Source organism: Mercenaria mercenaria, chromosome 1 (assembly GCF_021730395.1).
Source record: "Mercenaria mercenaria strain notata chromosome 1, MADL_Memer_1, whole genome shotgun sequence".
Lineage (NCBI taxonomy): Eukaryota > Metazoa > Mollusca > Bivalvia > Venerida > Veneridae > Mercenaria > Mercenaria mercenaria.
In genome coordinates this window covers 75,357,021-75,369,448 of record NC_069361.1, presented here as the reverse complement: position 1 = coordinate 75,369,448, position 12,428 = coordinate 75,357,021, and the positions used below count along the sequence as shown (strand labels likewise).

At 33.7% G+C, this 12,428-nt stretch overlaps 1 protein-coding gene across 1 annotated transcript in view; it reads left to right on the top strand.

The window, feature by feature from the left end:
• The window catches only part of LOC123533700 (gephyrin-like), a 473,298-nt gene that overhangs the window by 413,428 nt on the left and 47,442 nt on the right, over positions 1-12,428 (top strand). The window lies entirely within an intron of this gene.

Below are 12,428 nucleotides of genomic sequence, written 5' to 3'. Positions count from 1 at the left end.
CTTCTGAAACTTGTAAACGACCATATAATCGAGAAATGATATAGTTTAAAAATGACAAAAGGTTTTGATTTCAATGTTGTAAAAACGGATATGTTAGTATCGTTCTTGGGATAAAATATGATATTGTACAGTTTGACTCATTAGATAATTCCAAAATGTTTCTTGAAATCAGTTTGAAATGATGTGCAATTCTCTTAAATCAACGATAAATATCTCAAAAGCAAGGACACGGACCTATACATTTTATTTCACCATATGTTAGACTATGATAATCATTATGTTATAATCACGACTGTGAGAAGTTTCATTAAAGTCTACATTGTAAACAAAAAATATATTGAAAAGGACAAGTATTTGCACGATGGGGAAAATATTTCATGATGGACCTGTGCATTCTTTACTTGTGGGTGAAACAGGTCTCATAAGCGTAAATACGACTAGCTTCTACTGATTATAAAACATACCGTACGATTTGTTGTGAATCAACTGTTGTTATACTTTTAGTAGTTCAACCGCCACCCTTGTTTAAGAGTAACATTTAAAAAACACGTTTTTTTCATCATCAAGTAATAAGTAAGTAGACTCGCCCAGTTTAATCAATCTAGACGCATAATCTACATAGAGCGCTTACTTCACCCGATTTACATTCGGAACATTTTCACGCGTTTCGCGCTTTATCGTATGTTTAACATGGGATTTTTGAACCGTCCAAAGATGTTGGAAATGTTTGTCTCATTGTTTATTTTTTTTTAATAAAAATGTTACTGCTTTCATTGTCTACCACTTTTTTTCCACCCTTGCCTGAAAAAAAAAACAGTAATGGGTTTGTACACTGTTCAGACAATTGTGCTCTGTTGAAATTTAACCAAACACAAGTTTACCTGCATAAACAGAAAGCATGATATGTCACCATGCGCGGATCCAGATGGGGGGTGGGGGACCGGGGGTCCGGACCCCCTCTGGAAAATCTTTATAAAAGGAAAGAAGACAAGACGGAAAGAAAATGTTTTTCGAAAAAGGCAACATTAGGAGTGCAAGTAAAGTATATGCGGCTGCTGCTACATACGACCCCGACATAATTCATATTATTTATCTAAAAGAAACTAAGAATTTTACCTTCAAGAAAGCTTGATTTTATCATTTTCCCAAATTTTACAGGTTAGTCCATAAAACTGTCCCAGAATGCAAAAAATGAAGTGCTAAATTGCAAAATTTCCAGTGGGGGGGGGGGGGGGGGGGGGGCAGGGGATCGGACCCCCTCTGAGAAAATTGGCTGTGTCCGTGCATGGTCACTATACTTGTCCAATACTGGACATTATGGTAAACGCTTCTTTGCTGCACAAATGACAATTTCGCAAATTCTGTCCGGTTTGTACAAATTTTTGGCCGCGATAAACCATTTGACTTGTGCAAACTTGTATGAGGTTCAATATATTCATATCAGCCTAGCAAAAAATCCAGCACACGACCGTAGTTTCTCCTTGCCGAGTTTTCTAAGTATATTCAAATTCTACATTATATTAAAAATGATCCGAACGTTCAGTATTAACTTAAAGGGTTTCCAGTATTTTAAACACTACATTTGACTGCAAAAAAGAAGCACATTAGCACTTGCTATCAAGCGATACAATGTCCTAAAATGAACGAAAAATCATCTGTATGTTACTAGATCTTACACAACATAAGCCCGACATACACCGAATCCTACAATCGACTGTTTATTTCTATCATAGCTCAAAATTTATATGCAGTTTGAGTTATGTATACACAAATACAATAATATCAGATGACGTACTAAACAAGCACTATTTTTAACTCCGATATACGTCATTTATGTCTAACATGGAAAAACGTTATTGTTAGGTAGCAGTAAACGTGCTGCTAGAAGTTAACAGCAGATTTTCTTATTTGACTTTTAAACTTCCTCTAAATACTGACTGCTAAAATCTCATTCGTATTTCATTTTAAGGGCAAAGCACTAAATACTTTTGTTTCACCAGTGTAAGAGGGAAAATGTTTATGAAAATGCGACAAAGCAATTGTAACTTCGATATTGATTATCTCGAAATTGCGTTAAACCATCTTCTGACAAATATGTTTTAAATGTTGTGTATATTGTCTTGTATGATAATTGATTTATTCCTTTCACCTCTACCTTTTATGCCCACTCCCCTTTTTATCCCATCCGCGTTTATTATATATTTCATTTCATTTCACTAAAATGTACTTGTTGGTTGGATGGATATTTTATGTAACCCGTTTACTATATCTTTCCATGTCAGTTTCTAGTTGTTGTTGGCCTTCTTAGCGATGTGTGACTCTGACACTGTTTGTTGTGCTAAATACTTCCGAGGTTTTCTATTTTCAAATTAACACTTATCACAAATAAATATATTTGTCTGAAATAACCTATAATTATAAGTATATATTATTTTGTTGTTGTAGATAATATAATTGAAGAGATACCCCAACTGTTTGACAAGACGATTTTGTGCTGACGGTATTTTGCAATAATACCTGTTTGTAAACCTAGGTCAACTGAGTTTTTTCTTTGTCAAAGTCCTTACTTTTTATCGGAATTTCAAATCGAAGACGTTCGTCAAACATTCGCAGAGAACCTGTCAAAATATAGGGAAAATGTGAATTATGGGCCATATTTCTAGCCTTTCATTTGGTTTCAGTTCTCATTTTATGCATGAACTTATAATTACGAAGAACAATTTATCAGCCAGTTGCATTTCTCAGTGGTCGACTACGCGGCATGATTCCTTGTTCGCAATGTTAACGGACTGATGTGGACTAACCTGTTGAATGACCAGAATAATTGTGCTGGCCTCAATAATATATGCACAATATATGTCACATTGTTAAGCACACTAGGAAAACTTTTTACCAGAATCATGAATACACGACTAAATAAATGGGCTGAATACTATCACGTATATATCGAAGCACAAGCAGGTTTTAGATCGCAAATGGGAACAGTTGACAACATTTTTGTCCTACAAAGTGTAATAAATCATATACTTAACGAAAATAAACATTTGTTTGTTTGCTTTGTAGATTATACGAAGGCTTTTGATTTTATTGTGAGGGATAATCTTTGTCTTAAACTAATCCGGATAGGCGTAAGAGGGAAAATAATGTCCGTTCTAAAATCTATGCATTCAATTGTTAAGTCAAGAAATAAGGTACAAAATTCGCTGAGCGAAAGCTTTATATGTATGCTAGGGGTTCGTCAAGGGGACTGTCTGTCTCCTTTTCTTTTTTCTATGTACATAAACGATCTAGAAGATACTTTTATCCTCAAAGGTTTCCATGGCATCGATCTAGGAATGTTTAAACTATTTTTACTATTGTACGCCGATGATATCGCTATTATATCCGAAACAGCAGAGGAACTCCAATACGGTCTAGAGGTGTTAAAGGAATATTGCGACAAATGGAAACTTACTGTAAATGCAAATAAAACAAAAGTTATGGTTTTTAGAAAAGAGGGAAGAAATAGAAGAAATCTTAGATTTGTATATGGAGATGCAGAAATTGAAATAGTTAGTAAATTCACATATTTAGGAGTAGTTTTTACTACAGGCGGATCATTTTCAAAAAAAACATGAAGCTCTAGCAGGTCAGGCACTAAAGGCAATTTTCAAGCTTAAAATGTATATACAGAATTTCAATAATTTTTCAGTAACACACACACTAGACCTTTTTTGATAAGCTGATTATACCAATTTTAAACTATGGTTGTGAGGTATGGGGCTTTAAAGAATCAAAGAAGTTATTTATTAGGCGTACGGTTACAAAACAAAATTCGTTTATATATGGAGAGTTAGGAAGAGAACCTTTAATAAACCATAGACTGTATCAGATAATAAAGTTTTGGCTTAAAATATTGAAGTCGGAAAGAAACCGATATATAAGAAAAGTTTATGATATGATGATATTTCAGATAGAACTTAAACCAAATAATAACTGTTGGGCAAAATCAGTCAAATCATTATTAGAGCAATTAGGATTTTATTATGTTTGGTTAAATCAAGGAGCAGGAAATGAAACTTTATTTTTACTTAGCTTCAAACAAAGAATAAGAGATAATTTCATGCAACACTGGAATAAATCTTTAGAAAATTCTTCAAGATCTTCTTCTTACAAACTGTTTTGAACCTTCGGTTTTAAGTCCTATTTAGATATGTTTATATAATGAAATTTAGAATAGCATTCACACGACTGAAATTGTCAGCGCATAAGTTATTGATAGAAACAGGCAGATGGCATAAGGCGAACAAAATTCCAAGAAATTATAGGAAATGTGTTATATGTAATAACCTAGAGGACGAATTTCACTTTTTACTAGAATGTAAATTATATAAAGACCTCAGAGCGAAGTATATCCATAAATATTACTGGAAAACCCCAAACATACCAAAAATTACTGAACTGTTATCAACTGAAAATATTTCGACCTTGAAAAAAACTGTCCAACTTTGTATACAGGGCTTTTGAACTTCGTAAAACTATTTATTACACTTAACACTTTTCTCCTCTCTGACATTTTATCCTGATAATTACGTTATGTAGGTTCCCACTTAATAATAACGAGTTTAGTATGTGTAATGGTCACTCATTCATGAAATGTAGCTCCTCCCTCCTGCACCGCACTAGCGTATAGCGTGCCGGTTCTAAGAACGTATACATGTTTGTATTATACTGTTAAATCAGTTATCTTGTATTAGCTGTAGTGAATAAACGTAGTGTTAAACAATCCCGTCTTGAATTGATCGGATACTGTTGATATTTATTTTCTTTAAAGTTTGATGCCTTTCTTTTGTTTGTGTTATAAGCTTCACATTATATTTTGTTCTTAGAAAATACGATTATTATAAGATTTTAAATCTGAAGATAGGAGGGATGTAATGGTCACTCATTCATGAAATGTAGCTCCTCCCTCCTGCACCGCACTAGCGTATAGCGTGCCGGTTCTAAGAACGTATACATGTTTGTATTATACTGTTAAATCAGTTATCTTGTATTAGCTGTAGTGAATAAACGTAGTGTTAAACAATCCCGTCTTGGGTCAGTCATTTAGAATACAAATCCCTTTAAGGGTCCGAAATGTTCATATATATAATCAGAACATTACAGTATGTAGTTGATTTGTTCAGTGAGTTATATGTCAACTGACAAAACTGTTTATTATCAAGACAATTGTTTAAAAATATGTCAGATTGCATAGATATACATGTTAGTTTATGTGTATATGTAAAATCACTTATTTTATACACCGCCATTGACATTACTATTTAAATGTTATATGATTATATGTTATATGTGAACTCATGGGTTTGTAACCTTTTGTTGATAAACTATCTATCTATCTATCTATCTATCTATCTATCTATAAAGTGATATGTTTGGCATGTGTTTTTGTTTTAGATTTCAAATTGAGAAATTTTGGTAGTTTAAATACGTATATAAGTAAGCTCTTTTGTATTTGTAAGAATCCAAGTATTCACGTATAACTCTAAGACGGAAATCTAAAACTGTGAATTATGTCAATAAGACGTTTGCATTTAATTACATATAACACAGAAACTTCTGATAAGCAGAGCAAAACAATATTCAGAAAACAATAGATTTACGCTATAAAAGTAACACTTAGTTTATCTAATTAACATGATTAAACTTACACAAAGAATTTTTTTATCAAACTAAACCTCGACATAGCAACCGCTAACCGAGAATGTGCGAGTTCGACATTGATATATTAATTTCAGTCGATGGTTGTAAAATGTGGACAAAAGGTTATATCATACGCCAAGTTTAACTTAGCAAAATCAAGTAGATGACACACAAATACGTGGTGCACGAAATAAAGAAAGCCTTTCAGATTAAAAAGTATTTTATTAGCATATTTACATATAAGTAATAATACAAAGGATTAAGAATGAAGCTATACGCTTATTTTGAAATATTTCTTTCTCAGTATATGAAAATGTTCTTGTAAATTTATTTAAGAACCAAAAAATGCTAAGTCATAAGGTCTCGTTCACTTTGTTATACCGTCTCCGCAAACTGAGAAAACATCATGGATAAATATACTCAAGGGAAAACTACAGCATCAAGTTCCATTCATGCATATTTTCAAGTTATCTCAAGAGCTTACTCAAAGTGCTTAGATAAACAAATGTGAAGGTATCAGATAACTTTCTAAACACACGGTAATCATGTCTTAAAAGAAACTTCCTATTCATATGCGGTTTATGGTGAAATCGTAGATCTTTAGACGCAAATCATCGTTTTTATTCAGGAATATATCAATTTTGTTTGTTTCTGACATCTGTCGGCCTCCCGATTCTTAAGTCACAGTTTGTTTTAATTTTGCTTTCTATGCTTTGATGCCGCCTTAGATGGAAAACGTCATATGAGAATCCGGTTGCAAATGGTGTCAAAATTAGAATTTTTACTAACAGTGCAAAAATCGAACTAAATTAGACGTAAGAAATTTAATATCAAATATTTGTTCTTCCTATTACAATCGTCTGATTTAATTATACATGCCAATATGATCTTCCATAACAGCATTTCACATAAAAGTCGGAGTAATATTACGAACCTGTAATTTACTTACCAACTACAGGTGCAATTTTTAAAGAAGTGGAAGAGGAATTACGTGTGCATAAGTTACATTTTACATATAATCAAAAGACAAAAACTTTAATTACGTTATTAAACAATGTTTAAAATGACTCCAGATTTGTAAATAATCAGTTTTATAAATTATTTGAGACATCAGTATTAGTCGGAATGACTTAATCATAATCCTTTGTAGCCTCTTTAGCCAAGTGATTAAGTTCGCTGACTTCGAATCACTTGCCCCTCGCCGCTTTGGTTTCGAAGCCTTGATTTGGGTGTCTATAGGATGCCTTCGTGCACGCAACTCTTCCAGATTGCTTACGGAACGTCGGTACTCGCTCATGTCTGAATTAATGTTCGGATGGACACATGGGTTCTTCTTCCATTATCAAAAGCTGGAAAGTCTCCATATGACCTATAAATGAGTTTGCGTGACCTTAACCATTCCCTCACCCCTCAAATAGGTTATTATTCATCTAATGGGGCACCTCTCTTTAGTAGTTAATGTACAAACTATATATTGCCTTCCTTTACTATTTCTCTGTAACGGTGTGGTATTTGTAATAATAAAACTACTGTTCTCAGTAAACCAAATGGATGTCAAATAAAATTGAAAAACGAATATGTGTTGCGCGGTTTTAGTAAAATATAATTTAGCCGTGCCATGGGAAAACCAACATTTGCGACCAGCATGGATCCAGACCAGCCTGCGCATCCGCGCAGTCTGGTCAGGATCCATGCTGTTCGCTAACGGTTTCTCTAATTGCAGTTGGCTTTAAAAGCGAACAACATGGATCCTTACCAGACTATGTCGGTTTTCTCATGGCACGGCTCATAAGTCTCTTTTAAAAATATCTGCGATGTTCAATAATCAGACGGAAAAGTTCTTTATTTCCTCACATTACAAATAGCAGGTATTTCCCAAGCTACGTTTTCCTAAGGTTAATTAGTATTCAGAGAAATATAACCGTTACGTCAATAATAGAAAAATGACTGAACCATGCTTTGATATATCTAAACGATATAAAGAGGTTATACTGACGCCGGTATAAGCAGGATTGCTCTCCATGTACATCATATAGGTGAACTTGTCATACTTAAGTTTTGGATTTTCTTGAAGAACAGAGATTTATACAATATGTGCGAATGAAACTATGTGAATTTGCAAATGCGAAAATTTTAATGAAATCTACAGGGCAGATTCATTTTCTATACTTTCACTTAAACCTGCTTGCTTGAGATCCAAATTCATAAAAAGCTAATAATTATGAGAAATATTCTGACGTGTCTTACAGACAAATTAGCAAATGTTTTGTTATACCAGCATTCCTTTAGATAATTCTAGGCAGTGCATTTCATTCATGACTGCAGGTGCCTATTCAAAAAGTCATTTGATCAGAATATTTACGTGGTTGTAGAATACGGAGAACGACACGCAACGATGAAATTCTATAGAATGTAGTATCTTTAACTACACCAGTGATAACCTCTCCTTGTGCTTAAAGTTTACTTTCTGTAAGGAGAGACCACTATACAGGAGATATTTATTTCGAATACAGTGGGTACATACATGCATTCATACAAGTGTGCTATACATATGAGCAGAATATATATATAGGATTAGAAAACAAGTCTTCGAAAAAGACTTATATGAATTCATTTCCTTAAAGCAATGGTCACATTTACGTTCACGCACGTAGTTGGTCGTAGTTCATTTTAAACGTAGTTTGTCGTAGTAATACTACGGTCAACTAGGTTGAAGTACGCTCGAACTAGGTTTAAAAGATGAAATATGGAAAGTCTAAGTACGTTGAAGTACGTGTAAGTACGAACAACTACGTTCAACTACGACTAAATCGGGTAGGGTTAACTAGGGTATCACTACGTTTTACCACGAGTTACTACGTTACACTACGTATATACTACGATCGAAGTACGAACAACTACGACAAATTACGATCAACTACGTTGAGCTACGGAAAAGCGTTGTGGTTGCGCCTGCGCAGGACGGCTACAGTCATTTTGCTCAAGGAAGTTGACGAGACAGCATCATTTAAGCTTCAGTATGCCGCCTAGGAAAAAACGATGTTATAAAACAGAATGGCCGAAAACTGAATTTAAAAGTAAAATGCATAAAAATGCGCAATTTATACCACAGATTTGCTAACTAATGCAGAGAAAATATAATTTAAATGCAATATTTAAAATGGATTTTCCCCGGTCTTCATGGTAAATGAACAGTTGATTGCTAGCGCGATTCATGTACATGTATTTGCCGATCCAAATCTGTTGTTCATTTCGCATGAATACCGAAACAATTCTATTTAATTTTTTAAGTATTTATAATTAGCGATATTATCATACTAGAATTGAAATTAATTTATATAACAGTAAAGTTTTTGTGTAATCGGCTCTCGTTTCATATCATGTTTGTACTAGTACTACGATCAAAAACAATACACACTACTGTTAAGTACGATCAAGTACGTTTAACTAAGATCAACTACGTTCAAACTACGGTCACAGTAGGGTCAAAACATCGTAGTTAATCGTAGTCAGATTTTGAACATGTCGAAAAATTATTTGCTTACTACGGACAAATCATAAGTTCGAACTACGATCATTACTACGTTTGACTACGATTATCTACGTGTAACTACGCTTAGTACGATCAACTACGATCAACTACGATCATTCCTTACTACGATTAACTACGTGTAGTGTGACCACGCCATAAGTGTGTAAAGCTAAATGGCTTTGATCTGATACTGAAGTATGAGTGTGTATATTTATGAGGTAACATATAGTAAGAGATTTTCGAAGGAGGAAGAATAAAAGAAAAAGAAATTAACAAATAAAAGAAAGGGGTACTCGGGATGGGCTGTAAACTCGCCGTCTGTGTTCCGTGCTCCGTCTAAATTTGTCTTAAAACGATATATCTTCTGAAACCATTTGGTGAAAGTGGTGAAACTTAGACTGGTTGTTCCCCGGATAGTCCGAACGTTTTTATTTCTTCAAAATTTGCATTCTTCTAAGCATGACTGTGACTGCCATTGCAACGGAAAAAAACACGTTTAAAATCTTATTCTTAGAAACCACATATTCCGGATCGATGAAACACATGGCCGCTAGAGGGTATGGTCACGTTCCCTAATGCGTATATAGTAGGAAATGAACATCTTCTAATCCGAAACTGTTTGCCCAGTTTCATGATAAATGTATTTCTCTTTTACCCTCCTACATTTTAAAATTTAAAACATTATATTCAAATGTTTTAATATTTACTTACTATTTTTCAGTAAATCTAATCCAATATGGTAGTTTCCTTTGTGATATTTGAAGTGTAACCGGTGTCACGCTCGTGCTGTAATTTACGTCTTACAAGCGCATTTACAAAAATTAAGTGGTATTACATGTTAAGATTAGTTTCAAACTTATGAACACTTTCAAATTCCCCGACTTTTATGAAATTGCATATCTAATCATTTTAGCAGGCATTGATTTTTACTTTTCTCAGGATCAGGCGTTTCTCAAAATCTTTTCTTGAAACCTTTTACAGTGAAAATTTCGAAAAGCATCTAATAACTTCGATATATGAGAGTCATTAAATTATATCTAACATTTTCTCTAATATTCCCTCATACTCTAAAACCTAATTTTTGTACTTTAATCATATATATTGACCTTTGACACACTTACCTCATAATCCATAGAAGACATTTACTATTTATGAGCAATGCGCATTGCTGTTTGATAATCTCAGGTTAGTTAAAGTATTCTTATCATATTGAAACGAGACAAAATCGCTGACAGACAACCAGACGGACGACCTGTGGTTTAATCACTAACAGTAATAGAGACATTGGCCTATAATGCACTTATCTCAAAGTCAACATAGGTCATTCGCTGCCCTTGAACAATGCGAATGTCGAGTTTTGAGGGTAATATGTCAAAGAATTCTGAAGTTATTAAGCGGAAACAAATTTGTGAGAAAAAATTACATAATACGTACCTGTCAATATTCATATACTAGTATTTGGCTATGTTTTTGCTTTTAATCAGTAGATCTTTGTTTGAATTTTCCTATTCATGCATGTGACTTAATAATTTCCTCTGATGACAGTTCAAACCTAAAGGGTTAACTAGCAAGTGATTTGAAAGCATACTCGACGACGGAGGCCTCTTTAACTAAGAGTACAAGTGGTTTCTGTAAACATAACAAGCAAAGGTAACACCAGTCTCATTAGTCTGTTATGAAACGCAGTTTCATGAAAAGTACACAATGAAACATCTTCATTTTGTTTTTATTCTCCTAATTAGAATATCTGCTTGTGATTAATATCTTAAAGACAAAATAATATCTTAACGAGCTGCGTGGATAATTTTGCTGTAATTTCAATCCTTTTGATTACAAAGAAACATAGTGTTTTTAACTTAATAAATCATATCGTGCCTAACATAATTAGATCCGAACTTCAATCACGACCCTTTTGCACTAAGTACCTAGCGGATAATTGTAGATTCGTTTCCGTTTACACGAATAAAGTTTAGAATAAATTATGGTATTTGTACATTTATAAGGTTTAGCCACATTAATTACTAGAGTACTTGAACCGTATCGTTTTGAAATTTCTCAAACCTCGATTTTTTAAAACTAGAATGTTTGAGCCTTTGTAAGCTTTAAATGCAACAAAGCAAATACCAGCAGACTCGGTATGACTGGGTCCATTAATGAAGGGTTATGAATTGTTCAACGCCTCATAAGAACACCAAGCTTCTTTGTAGATTTAATATGTCAAAGATAACATATTATATTCTCGTGTAACATTTGATATTTATGAAGAAATACTTAATATATATGAATATTCAAGGTTAGCATTTCTGTCTTGTTATTGCGGTCAGTTGTGCCAAGATATCCCTAAAGCCGACACAAACAAAGTTTAAAGTCGGTTTTGTGCAAACACAAACATCGGATATACAAAAGCAAGAACACAGGCACGAACACACGCACGAACATACGGAAAGGGTAATTACATGGCCGCCTCAATTTTTAATAACGGAGGCACAAAACGGGTCATTGTATCGGACGATTGAGGTCTAGCAGAATCCATTCGAATCGAATTCAACATCCCAAATCAAGCTACTTTTATACTTTATTCAATTAACTTAACAACTAGACATATTTCAATAGCATACACATGAAAACTATTCAAACCACTACAATTATGTGTCTGGATTTAATGAATTTACTAGTATTTAATGTAGGTAATAACATTTGAATTCTGCAACAGAATTGATCATGCTAATACATCATTTTATTCAATTTAGAAACACAGCCCAATCATAAAAAGTCATGCACACACTTAAATGTCTAGACTTTAGAACTGAGCGATTAACTTAATTATAGGAAATGAACATTATGACATAAAATAAATTCTCCATCCCGCCATATCTAAAAACAGACTTCTTTGGTTTGATATGTGTCCATATTTTGTTATTTTATCATACGTGAGTTATCATTTAACATTTACATTTCTGTTACTTTGAAAATAAAATTCATTGTTCGGTTTAATACCACATTGACTTAGTTATAGTCATGTAGCGACTCCGAAGCTTTCGATGGTGGAGGAAGACCCCAGGTCCCTCTTTGTGCACTTCATCACGGGCGGGCACATGCGTATAACCATTAACCTTCCGTGAGCCAGCTTAAAGTGGGAAGAGGTAATGAAATGAAAGAAATATCATTATAGTATTCAATCTCTTTGAATTTTAAAATGCGTAGTTTAATGCGT